The 14,412-nt window shown below is 47.8% G+C and overlaps 1 protein-coding gene across 3 annotated transcripts in view; it reads right to left on the reverse strand.

Moving 5' to 3' along the window:
- Window positions 1-14,412, reverse strand: part of ADAMTS3 (ADAM metallopeptidase with thrombospondin type 1 motif 3) — a 130,784-nt gene that overhangs the window by 85,008 nt on the left and 31,364 nt on the right. The window lies entirely within an intron of this gene.

Raw genomic sequence — 14,412 nt, forward strand, 5'->3', positions numbered from 1 at the left:
AAACCTCTACGGTTCAGGCCCTTCACCAAAATCAGCACAAGCCATAGGGTTTCCTACTTAAATGATCACATACTGTTCTCCCTGTAACTATGAGCCTATGGACAATTCTTCAAAACCCTTTCTCCTTACGTCTTCCACCTGTAAAAGCTGCGGGACAGGATGGCGGACAAGGCAGATTTATCCTGGTGATTACCACAATTAAACTCACTGGAGTAAGTCACACCCGCCTAAGTCCAGTTTAAGGGAAGAGAGACTCATGCTCAGGAGGAAAAATTTCTGTGCTGGCACTTGAATATAAGTCACAGCAAATAATGGTGAAGGAAATCTGGTGACACGCTTGAGGAAATAGCCACTTAAAAACCCCTGCTTGTATCTAAGGGCAGCAAGACTGAACCTCTTCCGCAAAGGCCAGCGAAAGCAAGAACATCACGTAGGGGAGAAATGGATGTAGAGTATTTGAAAATACTGGAAAACAGTATCGTGAGGAATCTGCATTAGACATTAACACACAAAACATGGATGTTTGTACAAAATGCAGCAGAGCACCTACCAACGGGCATTAGCCTTGCGACTTTTATGCAATGTTGTCTCCATCTTGCCAGTAAGGGGCAGCGGGACGGCTCCCAGAGCACCTCCCCAGGCCCCGCCAGCCCCCGCCGGCGGCGGAGGCTGCCTGGCTGCGGGCAGGGCCGGGCAGAGCGAGCCTGCCGGGGACTGCAGCGTGCCAGCGTCCCGTCCTGCGCAGCGGCGGCGCCGGGGCCCGCCGTGCCGGCCGGCGCGTCGGACGTGCTGGGGCGGGCGCCCCACGGCCAACCTAAGGCGAGACTCCTGCGAAGTTTTTGCGCTCGAGTTGAGGCGTGAGCTCTGCTCGGCTAAAAACCAAGGCGTGCAAAGCCTCCTGTCCTCGTCCCACCTGCACCAGTCCCACAGGTGAGCTTCGGTCTTGTACATCTACATATAACAGGGCAGGATGAACCTTGCGTTACAGCCGCCCCTTGCTTGTTACCAGCCGAGTGATGCGTTGGTTTTTTCCATAAACCAAAGAAGTCCCTACAAGAGAGCTCAGTTACCATAACGTAACTGAAGATTTCACTACAGGTAAGGTAGGAGTTACAGTTATGGCTTTCACTGCAACCAGAGACACATACAAAGTATGAACCAAAAAAAACCCACCCCCAAAATCCCCGAAGGAGATGAACGTGACAGTTCTGCAAACTGCTCCAGGGCCTCCCCAGCCCCATTATTTAAGGCAATGCTACACAGTTGTTGTTTTTTTTTCTTTCCTCAACAAACGGAGATTGTCATAGTCCGAGCTTAGACAGTTTGCCAAATGCGAGTAGGCAGAATTGTGAAGGTATATGACAGAGTATAAAAGCTAGTATTTTAATACAAATATTCAGAATGTCACAAACAGTACCTCACCGCAAGCTTTCCATGCTCTGTGTGTTTTCTTACAACTACACTCAAATTCTCAGTTAAATCAGTTTCTTCAAATATTGGCTAAACTACACAAATCTAAACACTACATTCTTCCTTTGTTTTCGTTACGTGAGCAGCCGTAGTAAGCGAGATTTTTGGTTGCAATAACTCAGGTTAGCATCACAACTCAGTTTTTCATGTGGCTAGTACACATAATTAGACTGGGAATTAACACGTCCCCTTTGCATGTTAATGGCTGGCTTGCTTGCCATTTTTCTGAGCAGAACTAAGTTCCGCACCTACAGTTGCTATGTTACTGGCGTAGACGTACAGGGTTTTTTTTGTAAATAACCCATTTGCTATGAAGCTGTGGCCTGTGAGTTGAAAGTAGCTCTATCCAAAAGCAGCGCTCAGTGCAAAAGCGAAGCTTGGATTCGCTTTCCAGCTTCCATGTGTACACTTTTTCTTCTCCGTGTTAGATCTACAAAGGAGGAGCCACAATTATGGTTTTGAGAATGGGTGTGCCTTGCTGTGAAAGGAATATAGGAATAATCTGCAAGCATCGAGTCCAGTTTCCATTTTCACAACTCTCCATAAAACACTTTGACAGACCTAACACGTTCCACCCCGCTTAAGCCGCAACTCTCTGTCTGCTCCTCAAACGCCTCCTAACTTCACAGACGCTGATAACCTGGCCGTATCAGTATGACACAGAAACAGTTGCTATTTTAAAACTCTAATTACTCACCACGAGGAACAGTACCCAAAGCGAACATCCCCTTTCACCTAATCACACGGTTCACGAGAAAAAATAAAATAATGCAAATTTACAAAGTAAAACCACTGAGATGAAAGGCATCGGTGCAAGCTGACCTTTCCCTGCAAACCTAAACCTCCAAAGCGCCTGGCAATCGGGCACCACTACTGCAGCACACCCGGGCTCTTCTACAGAAGATGCACGGCAGCCTCTTTGCCTTGGCACACGCCTGGAATCACACAGAGAATGAGGTCCTGTCCCTTTTCCCAGCTGGATCCCACTTCAGTCAGACTGTATCTCGTACCCACCTTTTTTTTTCCCCCTTCTAAAACAGCTGTTATGGATGATTAGTTATACAGGCATAAGGTATCTCCCTACCTTCTGTTCATTTTTGGGGTAATGGCTAACCTCAGTGATTCCAGGGGATTTGAACTGCGTTGAGGGGATTCGCGCCCACAATCACGAACAAACGTGACAATTTCTCCGCAAAATTTGCAGATGGAGCTGAAGGGCTGATTTCCAAGCAGCCACCCCCAACACGAGGTTCCTAGAGAGCAACATCCCCTGCAGATCCAGCGCGAGAGCAATGACCTCCAGCACCAGGCGCAACCTCCCCCGGCACCGCGGAGTAGTTAAACATACGCGCTGCCAAACGGCTCCCGCAGACCAAAGGCTGCTCACACAGACCATCTACCAGACGTGGCACCACGCTTGGTGGGTGAACGGTGCTCCCCACAGTCCCAAGAGTTCCCAAGGAAGAATTACAACAGAGAGGAGGCAAATGCGGTTTCATAGTCAAAGGGCCAAACCTGAAGGGCTGATGAAGGAAAAATCCCTTCCACGCCTTTCAGCCTTGTTTTAGTCTGCTTCGTTTGCACGTGTGGTTTTTTATCACCTGTGTGGAAGTTGGATATGCTTCCCATGCTTTTGAATGACTAATTTGCCCACGCTTTGGAGACACACACCCTTGCTTTGCTTCACCACTACAGTAAACGTAACTATTAACATACTCTGACACTTAATACATAAGATTTAAAATCACTATGGTGGCGTATTTACAAAGCGTGTTGTAAATAACGGCAGAAAAAGTTTTATAAATATTGGATTGTTTTTCCTTTTATTGGAAAATGATATTTGGAATCACCTGGGACATTTCTGGACCACTTTAAAGCCTACAGGCAAGCACGGATGCAGAATCCAGCTCGCTTTCCATTCTGATTTCCCCCCACTCCAAATGCCACGAATAAAATGAGCCTGAAATTTTCCAGATGAATGGAGAGTGAGGGGCATAAGCAGGTATTGCATTTTCAAGTCAATCTTCACTGTGAACTCCACTGTCAACCCAGCATTTTCTCCCCCACCAGCCAGAGAGAAAAGCAAGCAGGTGTTTAGAGCACATATTTTTAAAGGCTCACTTGGAGACAAGTCTGCGGTGGATTTTCAAGAAAGAGGTATGTAGTGGAAATTCTTTTTTTCCACAAAAGCACATTTATGGAGCAATACAGGAAAGCATAGTCTGAAATCTTGGAATGCTGTTAGTTTTACTACTTTTTCTTATAAATTAACAACGTTCAAAATTTCCATCAACTGAAGGGTGCAGTTTGAAATCTGTGCTTCTGTGAAGTTTATCTAGAACTGTCCTCGCTGTTCTTGAAGTGTGAGAAGAGGAACGCACCAAAACCTCCGAAAGCAAAAAGAAGCCTTTGTGGCAGCGTGGCTGGAAACAACCCCGCCTGTCCTCAGCACCCTTTCAACCTTGGCTGAGCCTCGGGGGAAGCGGATTGACTCCTCACCTTTCCTACAGGATCCCTTCTCCCGTTTTTTTAAAAGGGGAGCGAATTCCCCTCCCCGAGGGGTGTCCCAGGGGAAACCCGCTGTGCACCCTGTGCGCACCCGCCTGGCTGCGTAATACCTGTCCTTGTCTTGAAACGGCTCCCGACCATTAAGGCACTTCATCCCCGCAGGTCTTCTCGTCCTCCTCAGCCCAGAAGTAATGGTGCATAGCAAACTGAGGGAAAACCTTTCCGCCGAATTAAACCGATGCGGGAGCAAGTCCTGCCTGAGTTCGTAATAGAAGGGAAGCGGGAGCAAGGCCAAATCTAGTCTGGCACAGGCAGCCCACCTAGGAGGGCTTCCCAGCGGACGGCAAACGATGTATTCTCTGCTGGACAATCCACCGATAAAGCAAAACCTGGAAAAGTGTGGTTTGGGTTTTTTTTTTCTTTCAAACGTAAAAAGATGCAGACAATAAGGCAATTACAAACAATATAAAGCCTTGAGAAAATAACCTACGAGGGCAGGTTGAACTAAAGAATCACTTACTGAGCCAAAACCAACAGCATTTAAGGGGGAACATGATTCCGCATAAATATGCGTGGGGTATTAGCTGCAAGAGAGGAAAGAACCGTTCATTCAGAGAGCACAACAGAGACCTGTGGAGTGGCCATTAAGAATGGATACATTTAACTTCAATATTAGAATAAACATTACGGGTGGGATTTTCAAAAGTATTTTAGGAAGTTAAACGCCCCATTTCTAGCGGTTTGCAATGAGGGCAAGTCATTTAATTCTCAGGTGTGTTTTGAAAAGCCCACCCTCAAATGTCAGAGAGTGAAAGAGCGTGTTTAGCAAGGCAGCAGCGTCACACTACCGGCCGCTGCCGGGACAAGCGCTGCCAACGCGTGCCACCGAGCGTTACGGGACAGTAGGAAACGCTTTGGGTTGCTGAAGTCTACAGCGCGTTTGTTTTACAAAACAAACCTACGACAGAGCATCCCCACCCTCCCTGTCATCTCGTCTTCAATGCAGCAAGGTCAACAAACGCTCTCCTCCTTTGACGCCAGCCTCCACTGCCCAGCTCTGTCCCAAGTCCTGGGTTTGTCTCCTTCATACTGTCCTCTGATCGACTGGACGTGGTGTCCCAAACATGAAAGCTTCTTTTTTCTCATGTAAGTCCCTCTATAAAACACTCATTTCCCTAACTGCCTATGAAAATAGCGTGACAAAAGTTAGGTTTCTTAAGTGCTGAGACCTCTCTCTGCTGTACTCATCACTCATGTCTTACCCTTCCCGCCTCCTGTCCTGCCTGTATCTGCTCCCTCCTGTCTCTGAACTCCGTAAGCCCTTCCCAGCAGAAGCTGTCTTCACGGCCTGTGCCTGCTCAGCATCTCACGTGGTAGGATGCCCGGTCCATCAGTGGGTACCGGTGTAAAGCAAACACGCTACAGGCACACTGCCAGCGGAAAGCAGGCACTGCACGCATCTGTGTCTGTATACAAACACCGGAAAAGAAGGCTGAACAACTCCAGAGGTGTGACCGAAATACCACTCAACCTCACCGGCAAGGAGCGCCTACCGGAGCAGGGTGACTGAAACCGTGCCGCTGCTCCAGAGGTTCGTCAGAAGACACCAGCGTAAGAGTTCCCAAGAGAAGAGGCTGGGCAGCGGTTTCGGTGACCGCATGCCACACCAGCTCCTCCTGGGAGAGAGCTCACTCTCCCTTTTCCCTACGAATCTCAGCTAGCGCTGCTCCGTGGCTGGCTGCATCAAGCGATGCTCAGAGACAGCCAACTCCTGAAGGACACAAACCGGCACGGTTCAGGTTTCCATCAGAAGCGGTCAGGTTCGGTGGTGGTGGGGAAGCACGGGGAATCTTAAAGGATGCCCGTGGGACTCCTCCGTTTTTCCGGTTGGCCTGTAAAGGCTCAGGATGCATTTCCCTGACACCACCTGTCAATGAGCCACGAGTTGTAGCAGCACCCAGCCACGCAGAGACCCGCCCCGCCGGCGAGGATGACGCCAGCACCACGATCACAACGAGCTCTACGTCCTGTCATCGACGAGGGTTTCTGTGCTGTCCGATCTCGTATCACTGAAAACTTATCCATTTAAGCAGAATGACACTGCATTATAGCTAAATGCTAACAGGTTCAATTAGCCTCCATTGACTTAGAGGCAATGAGGGAGCACACAGTAATTATTTTCAGTGAGAAATGCCTTCATTCCCATTTTTGTGGCTTTACTATTATTTTAATCTGTGTACACACTTATCTTCACAATCATATATTTCAGCTAGTATCTATATTTTGAAAACCCTGCATTTTTATAAGATATAATGAATCTACCACAGAAAAGGTAAGGATACCAATTACATTTTTAAACCGCCCTTAGTGCCTTTGTAGTACACAGAAACAGTTTTTAAAACGTTGCCATGATACTATGGGGAACTGAGGCATTCATTAGCAGCTACTTCTCCTAAGCCAGCTTTGAGCAGCGAGAGAACCGAACAGGTAAGGCTGCCTTAAGCAAGTCAGAAATACAATATTGAAATATTCGCACATTGTGATGCGGCCGCTCCCAGACCGACGTGGCAGGGACGGGGGCAAAGTGTACAGACCAAGAGCAAATCTGTTCCCAAGCTGCTTTTGTAGGCTGCTCACACCAGGTTTTCTCCCTCTCTCTTGCATTTTCATTTTGGGTTTGTTGGGTTTTGGGTTTTTTTTTGGGGGGTGGGGTGGGGGGTGGAGGTGTCTATTTTGGGTTTGGTTTTTTTAATTTAATATTTTCATTTTTTACTTAGGTGAGAAAGAAAATGACCCTCACAAGGACAAGCTGTTTCTCGCACCACACCTGCTGTCCATGCTCTATTCAAGCTTCTCCAACCAACGCCTTGGTCACCAGACTTGTTCCAGACTTCAAAACCCAGATTTTTAAATTTGTTTTTGCATTTTGCCGCTTCTTCAGTTCCAGCTAGAAACTAGGAGAAATATCTTAGTACGCTTCTGGCAGTTAATTGGGATTATACATTTAATGCACCTCTTTTACAAACCAAGGGCAATAAGCACTGCACCGAGTTAGGCACATCAGGCCCAGAGCTGGCGTCAGCTCTGGGGAGCAGCACGCGATCCCTGGTCCCTCGGTGCTTAACTCGGGTCGTGGGAGGATAAACGCCGCACGCCGCTCTCTTCTGACGGCACTGGGTACGCGGGTACGCCCCGTGCCGTGCTGACTTGCTTTGCGTTCCTCTGCAAGAGCTCGCACTCTTCGATTAAAGGCCTTATTTGCCTGCTTTGGTCGCTCTCATGAAGACACAGAGCCTTTGCACTACCCTGAACGCAGTCAATGAGGAGTTCAAGTCCTTCACAATATCCCGAAGTGAAACGTTTACCTATTTCATGTGGCTTTCTTGCAGCTAACCATTATACAGCCTTTCAGCAACACTGTTCCAGCTAAATACATGACAGCCCTCCTTTATCTGTACCCGAGGCATAAAACTTGACTGTCTAAAAAAAAAGTCAGTCACCCAACATATAATTGACTACACGGGATAGGTGATCGATACAGCTTCACTGCATCACCGTACGTGAGACTCTTCATTTGAACTGCAGGCACCTTTTACCTGGCTTAGGAGATGGGCACCCTTCTGTAACAGAGTAATTTGGAAATACCACGTGCTGTGTCTCTACTGTGAAGATTTGAAACAGAGGAGATTAAAAGCTTACGAAACTGAAATTTAACATCATGTTCAAGGCTCTGCATTCATCTCTAGATGGAGATAACACAAGAAGCAGATTAATAAGCAGGCTGGACTTTGCACAGCAGCAGGAGGTGGTCTGTACGCAGCCGGGCTGCAGTAATAGTCCTTGGTAAGAAATGAGCGAGATACATAAAAAGGAAAAAAAACTAGGAATAACCGCAGGGGTCTGAGGGTACAAAAATCACCTTCCCTCTACAACAAAGTTCCAACCTGGGACCCTTCAGTGGCACAGAGGTGCAAATACAGAGTAATAAAACCAGGCTACGTCGCTGGACTCTACCTAGGAGGGCAGCAGAAATGAGGAGAAGACGACAGCTCTCACCAGAGCACGTGTGGAAGCAGGCATGTGTAAAAGAGCCAGACGGTTACTCTCCAGTCCAAGGACAGCTAAAAATTCAGTGGGAAAAGGGAAAACTGCCCACACAGGACAGCCACCCCTGGTTTAGGGGAGAGGCTTATGCTCAGGAGGATGAATCGTCTTGCTTAGAAAAGTACGGCCTAAATCCAGTGACTGCAACCAACACGGGCAAACACAGACTGATTTGTCTGCAAGGTGTACAGTAAGACTTCCAGAGCCCACGACTGTTCAGATCCGCTGTCACCGGAGTGCGAGCGAAGCGACTGTAAATACCCAAGGTCAGGAGAGCAGGGCCCAACCTAGGGGTGTAGTCACAGACTAGAGCTTAGGCACAGGCCTAAACTTGGTCTGTGAACTTACACACCTCTCTGTTCTATGAGCGCGTATGACAGCTGTAAAGATTGCAGCTTATGTTCAAAAAAGCCGCTTAGAAGGAGGTTCCTCCACCGTCTTGACATCTGTCCTTGAAAAGCAGAGAAGGACCAAGACATTTCTCCAAGTGGAACAGCACAGGCAGTGGTGAAGAGAAGTCGGATCCTGCCAGCAGCAAGGCAGAGAAGGAATCAAGACAAACAGTGACATATTGTCCAACCTTGCAAAAACGCAGACGACTTACTCTCCTCCCAGAGATTTCTCCCGAACTTTTGTTTTCCCTTCTATTCTTCAAAGCACGTGGTGGGGGCAGAAGAGGGCTTTGTTGACTGAGAGAAGCAGAGTATCATTGTCTCTCCTGAAGACCTCACAAGAAGCGCCATATAAGAAAGAGGGACACTGTGCATGCCAAGTCCAGTTCCACCTTCCACCAGCATTTTCTGAGAGTACCCGAGATGACTCCCACCACCCTGGTTTCCTACACAGTAGCTGAATCGATCGCCAGACATGCCTTAGAGAACGAAATGCAGAAATATGTGCAGCATCCCTAAGAGTCAGAATTGGGATACCTGCATCTATTCTCAGTTCGGGCCACAAATCGCTTGTTCAGCTCATAACAAAATCTCTTAAAAGATTCTTCACGCGTGGTAAGTTAAAGTAAGAAAGTTGCTTGCACTGACCCGAGTAGTCTCAGCCAGCACCATCATTTATTTCACCTACCACCAGTGCTGCCCGAGCCAGAACCGCAGCAAACGGGCTCAACACTCAAACCAACACAAAGCTGCTGCCTCCCGGAAAACGCTTTCTTCTGAGCAGTCTATCGATGAAATCGGGAAATGATTCCAGGGCTCTTCCCCCAGCTCTCCTATTTCTCCCTTTTTCCCTGCTGGACAATCACAGGTGGCTGACAGCTCTATCCTGCCGCTAACTAAATAGAAGCCCTATTGAAAAGCATCAAGAGCTCTGTGTTCCCTCAATTTAATATCCCAGCACCAGCCAAGCAGACACCGCACCCTGCCAAGACAAACATATGGGACTTGGCAAAAGGGGAGGGGGGCAGGTTCTGGAGACAGCCCTCCAGTCTAAACTTCTTAAGGAGTCGATATAAACATGCTTTTATAAAAAAGGTGCTGCCTCGTCTAAAAACACAGATTCAGCGCAAAAACACTACCACCTTTCACCCTCCCTGTTAGTTTAAGGTGTGTTCAGTTCAATGACTGTGCAAAACCTGCGTCACAGCTACCTGCTGCTCGCTTTTTTAATCCACAGACGAGAACTTTTTGGAGTCGCACCAAACACTGGTTGATTTATTGGAAGGAAAATAGAAGCAAAGAAGGATGCTTTGCCTGCAGCACATTTCCCTTTGCCTCCCTCCACCAAAACAGAGCTACGGTGGGTGGAAATTGATTCTAGGTTTCCTACACGTTTAGCTCCAGGGTTACACCTTCAATTCACTGGGCGGATATTATTTCTCATGCCGCATGGGATCCGTATTTTGTCAAGAACCCACCGATTATCTGGGTTTCTCCTTCAAAAATGTTCTAGAAAGTTCTGAAGTTGTCAAGTTTGCCCCACGATGCCCCTCTTCAGTTCATGACTATCAACTGGACTGTTACTCTCCAGGATTTCTTCATGCACCACGCACGCATCTCTAGGTGCGAGCACACAAGAAAACGCCTCGCTCGGGGTTATCGCACGCGAAGCCGGCGTTACGAGCGCAGGCCGTCACCTCGCACTACGCGGACGGCGTCTCTTCTCAGCCTCTGCTGCAAACAGGCACCTGATCTCAGGGACGAGGCGGGCAGGCAAGCAGCCTCGGAGCCTGAGCAAGGCAGCGCCCTGCGCGCACCCCTTGCTCCGCAGACAGGGACCCGTGCACCCCAGCGCGGAGGCAGGCTGGGGAGCGCCACATTTCTGAGAACCTTCAGGAGATCAACGAACAACAATAAGGCTAGCTGTAGCCTTTTGCAAGGGCCTTTCTGTCCCACCACGGCAGAGGGGGGCACCACTGGACGCGGGGGAAAGGCCAACCCGCTCCTGATAACAGCCGAGGCAAAGAGCAGGTCGCGCTGGGGGGCGCAGGACCAGCAGCCCGTCCCTGATGCCCCTTTTTTTGCTGGGGCGACTCGGAGGGGTGATTTACCCAAGGACATGCACTGTGTACAGCGTGCACGTCAAGTATCACATCTGTTAGATAAATACAGCGGGGCAAGCCATCACCCTGCTGGAATAGCTGTATACCACTGAGCTACGCAGCCAACTCCTGACACCCGCAGGAAAGAGGAGTCACATTTTAGCCAAGAATATGTCATACGAACAAAAAAATAACGGTGATAAAAAAGGAATATCAGAGTACAGACTACCACTAAACACAACTGGCAAATAGAAGCACATCTGCATAGTCCCGTGGCCTCATTTATTAAGCTAGCACGGACACACACCCATTGCCCTCGTACTAAAGCATGTCCATCATCTGCTGGGGTTAAAATCTGTGACGGAATGCCTATAGATATCTTTCTGACAGCACAGACACACTTTACTGCTAGTTAGAAGATTTGGTAAATAAAGACCCTCCTTTTCTAGCTTCCCAAAGCACCGTTTTGTAGTTGGAATCTCCAATACTAGCGCCTTGGACCAAACAAAAGTGATTAGCTCAGCTGTCCGCCTCATACCCTCGCAGCACGTGCCATCAATGCCGATTCAGTGAGACTTCTGCGGGTAGACGCAGTCGAATAACTTCACACGTACAGATGAGCCCCATTGCCTGTATACCAAACACATCCGGCAAACGAGGGGAGAGTTCCCCTTCTGCTCGCAATGCTACCGGGATACCTCTAATGCTTGCCTGCTTTCTTCTCTTTTTCCATTTATTCTACTTTCTGTAGTTATTGCTCTTCTAACTTGCATAGGTCAGTGTATACAACGATTAATCCAAATAAAGTGAAAGCAATCAAGTATCACACATTTTCTTATATTTATGACGCTTCCAAGTAACTTGGACTCATTGATCTGTATTATTTTATCACAACGTTGCGTACAACATACAGCACTGATCTGACAAAAGCGGCTACAGATAATTTTGAAATTACATACAGCACGGACAAGATGTGACATCAATGCAGAAAGCTTACCAAAGTGACCGTAAACGGCATTCATTTCAAATTCCAAGCAATTACGCAAAATAACACATTTTCTCTTAACCTCACTAAAAATGCAAAGAGAGAAGCCCACCCAAAGAGAATGGTACAGGCCGCCACTCTGCCCACAGCGTGTGTCGCTGCGAGCTGCTACCAGAACTAAGTGAAAAAGGACCGGCCGCTCCGCCTGCGGGACAGACCGAGGAGACGGCGGGCAGCTCCTGGCGGTGCCTGACCCTGCCGGGGCCGCCGTTCCTCGCTGCCACGGAGCGCGGGGAACCGCCGTGCTCCTGAGAAACGGGCGCCACCATCAACCGTCCTCCGAGGTTTGAGTAGGCTCAATAAATAAATAAATAAATAAATAAATAAATAGAAATAAAGGTGGCAGAAGATTAAAAGGATGCGCAAAGGCCTGGAAGCATGCGGACAAACAGCTGGAGTTAGAAGCCTGCAGCATGGATACGCAGCCTCGCGTCCCCGCGCCGATCCAACAGGCACGTCCCTCGTGCGTGTGCCCGTGCAGCAGGAAGCGCGGCATACCCGGATGCCGACGGCGCCAGGCTAAAGACGTTGCCACCACGTGAAGTTACGAGCAGACCAAGGTACACGCTTAACAAGGCCACCTCAGAAGGAACGTGTGATTCCAGGAGATGGCACCAGGAACCACGGAGGGTTTCCAGCCCCCTGTGATGGCAGGGGCTGTCCCCCGGGGACCCGCGGCGGGGGGCTCGTCGCTTAGAGGATGCCACCCGCGCCTCTGGCAGAGCCGGCTTCTCAGTCACGTAAGGGGATCCAGGCTCCTGCCAAGGTCCGTCTCGCAGGGCTGGCAGGGAAGGGGAAAAGCCGTCCAAAAGGACATACTTCTCTCCCTGCACATCTTCTGCATGTTAAAGTATTTATGGCCTCGACATACTTGGCATATAAAAAAATACTACACATTAGAAGAATGCTGGAAAAAAGTAATATGGCAGCGCTCTGCACATTCGGAGAAACAGATGTTATCGATACAGTTGCTGGGTGCCTACAGAGGGAGAGAGGAGGTTTGCAGACGAAACTCCTTCTCCCCCTGTGGATGGGCCTCCAGCCCCCGTGGACCCTCTGAGGCTTCCTGGGCTCTGGGCCGGCACCGTGGCTTCGAGGCAAAACATCCGCACTTTCGGCTCCCCCAGCACCGGCACCCTTTGAGTTATTTCTAGTATAGCAAGCAGGAATTCAACAGCTCATTTTTCCTCTTTGGAAGACCAACGTGATATAAAATCCATGTTATATACATGCTTTATCTGTTGCATAACTCCTGGCAAAGCATTTCAGAATCAAAGCAAGAGCTCCTGAATCATTTTAGTCTCAGTTCTTGAAGGCTATTAAACAGACAGCACAGAGCACTGTTAAGATTCTTCTGATTAAATAAGTGCTAAGAGTGAGGTAGCATTTATTTAAAAACCTGAAAACCGATTTTTGAATCAAATGAAATATCCAAACAGCACACATGGCTCCGGTTTCACGGCCAGCTGAACTATTCAGACAACAGAAGTTTGTGACTAATCACCTAGTACCAGATTGTTAAAACAAAAAAATCTTCTGCAGCTACAAAGGAAAATATTATTTGTTCAAATGAATAGCAGGATGAAGATTCAGAAACAGGATGAAAACATAGGAATGTTTAATATCCTCTTCCAAACTACGGACACAATTTAGGAATAAGAAGCTACGATATACTCATACCGAAATACCGAAAGTCACGCTGACCAGAAACAATGCGCTCATTTCCTTAACTAAGGAGAGTTCTTCCTGTGGCTAATAAAATAATCTGAAATACAACCATTTTAAACGCACCTAGCACACTCGGTGTAGCCTGAATAATAAAAACCATCGCTATGAGATTACTAATCTAATTTGACGCTATGTTGTGCAAAGCCACCCACAACGGACCATTCTGCCACGTAGTAGGAAAGTAAGAACGAAGAATACAAGGAAGGGATCACGATTTCTAGATGGTGCATTCATTCAGTAAAAGATGAAATAAAAAAGAGAACAGAGGATTACACTCTATGAATTCACATAGGAAATACACGATGTCTTTCATGTCTCTCTTCAAAAACGCGGTCCTTAATCAGCGGTCGGTGCTGTGAGGAACCTAAACCAGAGCTGAAACAGTAGGCTCGAACGGGGACAGACATCCCTGCAAACCCTACAGCCCGGTGCAATCAAGGACTCCTCGGCTGGTGGCGAGAATCTCTTTGGGAAACGCGTGGCCCTTCCCACAATTACCGCTTGCTCCTCCGAGGAATCGAAGCTCTCTCCGTACACTAATCGATGCACCGCTTCAAGAAGCAAGAGGTATTCGGAAGAGCCACCAAACTAGCCAATATTCTGTTGAATTTGCACAGGAGAAAAGAAAATGGCAACACATTACTGGGCCATTGCACGGGACTGAAGTTAAGCTTTTTAGCCTCCTCTATAAACACACACAAGAAAATTCCTTTATGCTGAAACTTCTCATGCTTGGTTTTAATCCAAATGTTGGGTTTCTTTTTTCCCCTTTCAGAAAGTCTAAGAAAAATCAATGGAACCCCTTAAGAGTTATATGAAAGGGAAAAAAAAAACAAACTTTGATTTTTATGTGGAAAAATGCGTCTCTTTTTGTTCTTGGAAAACCTACACAGATTCATTTTAACGGCAAACTGCCGTGCAAAACTGGCACGCAAAATGCTTTGTCCTTAAAGAAGGAATTGTGGTTTTAAAATATCAGTTATTAAAAACTGAAAAGTATGCGTGGAACACGCTCGGCGCAGTCAAGTATCTCCCTGCGCCCAGCATATCTCTGTAGAAATAT

Source organism: Phalacrocorax carbo, chromosome 4 (genome assembly GCF_963921805.1).
Source record: "Phalacrocorax carbo chromosome 4, bPhaCar2.1, whole genome shotgun sequence".
In the NCBI taxonomy this organism is placed as follows: Eukaryota; Metazoa; Chordata; class Aves; order Suliformes; family Phalacrocoracidae; genus Phalacrocorax; species Phalacrocorax carbo.